Source organism: Procambarus clarkii, chromosome 2 (assembly GCF_040958095.1).
Source record: "Procambarus clarkii isolate CNS0578487 chromosome 2, FALCON_Pclarkii_2.0, whole genome shotgun sequence".
Taxonomy (NCBI): Eukaryota; Metazoa; Arthropoda; class Malacostraca; order Decapoda; family Cambaridae; genus Procambarus; species Procambarus clarkii.
The window spans coordinates 26,030,345-26,035,642 of record NC_091151.1 but is presented as its reverse complement, the minus strand read 5'-3'; the positions used below and the strand labels follow the sequence as shown (position 1 = coordinate 26,035,642).

Genomic DNA, 5,298 nt, shown 5'->3' with positions numbered 1-5,298 from the left:
AAATTATTAAATCGAAATGAAAATAAATTGAAATCTATGAAAATTCAAATTATCAATGCAATCGTAAATATTGAAATAATATCACAACATAATATAGTGTGGGTTGCTCTTACGTGCAACAGACGGTGCTGTTTTTCAAAAAAGGCATGGTTTTACCTGTCACAAGTGTGGCATCTATACTTATACTCACGAAATGAACGGTATGGTAAACAACATAGCTCAATTGCAATGCAATCTCACAATAACATTTAATAACAATAATAACAATAACATTTAAATATACTTTAAGATATAATCTAGAAGAAAATAAGGACATTGAAACGGTTCATGAACTCGATTTCAATAAAGGACACTATGGGGAACTTTGAAAAACAGTTAATGAGTATAATTAGACAGACTTGTTGCTAGGCAGAGGAGTAAATAATGAGATATATGGCAAATTTTGCAAAATATACGGCACACAAACATTCATACCCAAACAAAGCAAAATGCTAGGTAAGAACAAAGCAGTTGGCCCGTAGGGGAAAGGAGATACCCACAAGACTGGAATACAAGTCATTAACAAGCACACAAGTACTACACCACACAACAACCGCACTACTACCAGAACTGGACGAATCACTACCAAAACAACACACCCAAAATGGAAATGGAAATAACCAATCACAGGTCAGAGAACTACTGAGATTCTGTGACAAATTCTCGCTCAATCAGCAGATAACAAAACGGACTAGGAACGAGAACACACTCGACCTCATATTCACGAACAATGATGAGCTAATCAGAGACATTACTGTCTCAGACACTACGTACTTGGACCACAAGCTCATTGAAGTGCAAACTAACATCAATAATGGTAGTAGGCCCAAGAGAAACAACAAGCGAGAAGGGCTATTCAATATATTCAATTTTAATAATAAAAGGATAGACTGGGAGAAAAAAACAGGGAACTTACAAACATTCACTGGGAAAATGTTCTAGGTAATAAAAATCCTACACAAGGAAAAGCAAAAACCACTGGATTGTATTGGACCTATTCGTACTAGTGAAGGTTCATATACTGAGGATGACAAAGAAATTAGTGAAATCCTAAAAAAGCAGTATAAGGACATGTTTAGCACTCCGATACAAAGCATGAAAGTGGAGGATCCGGACAACTTCTTTATGGGTGATATCCAAACCCCTGTAAATATAACTGATATCAACACGAGTGTGACAGATTTTGAAAGAGAAATTGACAATGTGCCCATGCATTCAGCCCCGGGTCCAGACTCATGGAATTCAATATTTATAAATAAATGCAAAGTGCCAGTAGCACAGGCACTCAGTATAGTGTGGAGGAAGAGCTTGGACACGGGGGAGATACCAGAGGCTCTTAAAGCAGCAGACATAGCTCCTCTACACAAGGGAGGTAGTAAAGCATTGGCAAAGAATTATAGACCAGTTGCACTAACATCCCACATAATAAAATTATTTGAGAGTGATCAGGAGTCAGGTTACTAGTTTTATAGAGACCAATGACCTCCACAATTCAGGCCACTTGGATTTAGAGCAGGAAGAGTGATCAGGAGTCAGGTTACTAGTTTTATAGAGACCAATGACCTCCACAATCCAGGCCACTTGGATTTAGAGCAGGAAGATATTGAAATACCTCTTACAGCTATCTCTCATGTCCTCAACTTGTACAGTGCAGCTACTTGACCATTACGACAAAATCACTGAGATATGAGATAATGATGATACTAACCTCATCTACTCAGACTCCAACCCACTCATATTAAATAATGATGTAAACAATAAATTTAAAAAAAATCCACTTATTAATGTCAACCAACAAACTCACACTAAACATAGAAAGGACCTACAACATCTTACTTGGGAGCAAATCAACAAATGCAATTCATCTACAGTTACACAATGTTAACATCAGAAATAAAAAAGATGGTAAGTTCCTTGGTCTATACTTAGATCTGCCCGAAACGCTATGAGTGCTAGTTGCTTTACAAGAATGTATAACTTCAAGTCACTGTACTCTCCCCCAATGTAACTTCTTGTATATAAAGAAAAAATAAATAAATAAACAAACACATAATAAATCAATACTTACTAAATTTTGTCTATTATGTAGCAAAGAAGCAGGTCTACGGAAGGCTTTTCTGTTGAGTTCGAAGCCCAGATTACTCGTGGTCTCTGAAATAAGTTAAGATTATAAGTATAAAATTTATAAAACCAAATAATAAATCCGGTATTGCTCAATTTTAGATGCAGACGTACTGAATGATATATCAGACTGTCAGCATGGTATTCGATCTGGAAGGTCCAGTGTAACGAATTTACTCAGTTTCTATGATCGAGCCACAGAGATCTATAAAGAATTCTGATCAAGAAAGAGATCTAGGGGTGGTTTTAGATAGAAAACTATAACCTGAGGATCATATTAAGAACATTCTGCGAGGGGCCTATGCTACACTTTTTAACTTTTGAATTGCTTTTAAATACATAGGTCAAAAAGTTTTAAAAGTTTTAAAAGTTTTTTAAACCTCTCGTGTATCATGAGTGTGGAAAAGCTTCAGATGGTGCATTCAGATGATGAATATTACCTAGTTCCTTCATTTGGGAAGAATGAAGACATATTGGTGCATTCGGATGATAAAAACTAACTACTGTAGTTCAATTGATCAACAGACTGTATATCATATGCAGACTGTATGTGGGTCTGCGGGCCACTCCAAACAACAGCCTGGTGGACCAAGCTCCACCAGGCCTAAAGCACAAAGTGGTCCACTGGCACCGGCAACTTCAACCATAAATGTTCTCAAAGATTACTAAAAATGATTGAATTAGACTAGACTACAGTAAATTGGCAATCTTAACCGTGTATCTGTTTCCACCAATACAGTACATGCTTCAACATATCAGCAATACTTGATATGCAAATATATACACATATATCCATATACAGTATATACACATACATATATAATACAAAAATTATAAAATTTACTTACTTAATATTACATTGCAAATATTCCAGGTTTTGAAGACAATTTTCTTATTGCGCTCAACAAGGTAAGGCTTGCACCACAGATTCTGTCAGGGGGTGGAAGCGTATTAGCATTGTATAGACAATATTTACCAAATAGTTTTAAATACATAAAACTACAAATAGTAATTATTGAATTATTACATTACGCTTATACTCGTACATTCTGTTAAAGTGTCAAATTTCTACATTAGACTACCATATTACCTATATTATTGTTAATAATGTATTGACAGATGCAATATGTATTAAAATTCTAAAAATAAGTCATGCATTATATACAATTTGTGGGAAACTGTCTGCTGAGAAAAGCTGGTGTGGGGGTTGTTACAAGAGTGAGTAATAATTACAGCTGGTGCATATAACATATGCACCAGCTTGTCAGGCACATGCAAAAGTGAACACTTCCAGAATTGGAGACATGCAGAAATGTAACATGTGGAAATAGAGGCATGCCAAAACAAAGACATGCATAAATTCAAATTCTTATCTAAATAATTTCTAGTGATTATTATATAAATTATTCCATCAGTACTAGATCAAATATTCACAAAAAAAGGAGAAGAGATATTTGATATTCAATAAAATCCTCCCTTTGGAAAGCGTAATCATGTCCTGTTGGACATTTATTATATGTTAAGACATAATCTAAAAGAAAATAGGGACATTGAAATGGTTGTTAAACTCTATTTCAATAAAGGACACTATAGGGAACCTCGAACCCTATATTACAAGTGTAAGTGAAAATATTGGAAAAAATAATTAAAGCTAAATGTGAAGAACACCTGGAGACAAATGCTACACTTGCTTACATTTATGAATTGCTTTTAAATACATAGGTCAAATACTAAAGAAATTGTCTAAAATTTTTGTTAGACCACAGCTGGAATATGCAGCAGTTGTATGGTGCCCATATCTAAAGAATCACATCAACAAACTGGAAAAGGTATAGACATGCCAATAAGTGGCTCCCAGGTTAGAGGCATAAAATGCCAAAACTAGATGGTAGAATAAAAAGAAGATATTGTAAAAGGTAACCAAACAAAGATGCCACAGAAATATTAGAAAATTAACTTTCGCAAGCAGCGTGGTAGACACGGTTGGAACAAGTTAGGTGAGAGGGTGATGGAGGCCAAAACCATCAGTAGTTTCAAAGCATTATATGACAGTGCTGGGATGGGACACCATAGGCGTAGCCACAAATAATAGAATTTGGCGGTTCATATCACATTTTTTAAAATTAGAGATAAGGATGGTAATAAAGTTCAATGTAAAAACACCTATTATTAATGAATTTGTGAGAACTTCATATAAAATTAACAACTGAGCAAAGTATAGTACCATAGAAATAAAAAAAAAAAATGCTGCATATTATTTTTTCACATTACCTTTCTGTAGATTTTTTCCTTTGTTACTACGTGAATGATCCGGTTCAGTAGTGTTGTAGTAGTTGCCTGCAGTACCTGCAGTTTGTACTGGTTCAGTAGTGTTGTAGTAGTTGCCTGCAGTACCTGCAGTTTGAAACAAATGTTAGAGACAGATCATTGATGTATATAAGAAATAGGAGAGGTCCCAAGATGCTGCCCTGTGGCACTCTAACAGTTATTGAATAATAATTCATAATTTTTTTTTTTTTAGTGTGCCTGCGGCCTGGTCCTCGACCAGGCCTCCACCCCAGGAGGCATCCTGTAATAACTGACTCACACCCAGGTACCTATTTTACTGCTAGGTAACAGGGACATAGGGTGAAAGAAACTCTGCCTATTGTTTCTCGCCAGTGCCTGGGATCGAACGTGATGCATCAAATGAACAAATCCACAAGGGCCATGACGAGGATTCGAACCTGCGTCTGGGAGCATCCCAGACACTGCCTTAATCGACTGAGCTACAATAGGGTAAAAGGGTTGAAGCCGAAGTTCTACTGAACTTACTGGATCCAATAGCCTCTCCGAGGCACAAACCAGGCTTTTACACAACCCCTCCCCCTGCACCCGAGCTATGTCAACAGGCCGTTCTCCCTCTTCGCCCTTACATCATCACACACAGATCACAATAACGTGATGCATCAAATGAACAAATCCACAAGGGCCGTGATGAGGATTCAAACCTGTGTCCGGGAGCATCCCAGACACTGCCTTAATCGACTGAGCTACGACAGGGTAAAAGGGTTGAAACCAAACTTCTACTGAACTTCCTGGATCCTTTTACCCTGTTGTAGCTCAGTCAATTTAGGCAGTGTCTGGGATGCTCCCGGA

At 36.7% G+C, this 5,298-nt stretch overlaps 1 long non-coding RNA gene across 1 annotated transcript; it reads right to left on the bottom strand.

The window, feature by feature from the left end:
* Positions 1–2,107: 2,107 nt before the first annotated feature.
* LOC138366982 (uncharacterized) lies at positions 2,108–4,519 on the bottom strand. The gene is made up of 3 exons (XR_011229278.1): positions 4,432–4,519; positions 3,009–3,090; positions 2,108–2,190 (listed from the first exon to the last, which is right to left on the bottom strand). It is a non-coding gene; the product is annotated as an uncharacterized lncRNA (long non-coding RNA).
* Positions 4,520–5,298: the final 779 nt, after the last annotated feature.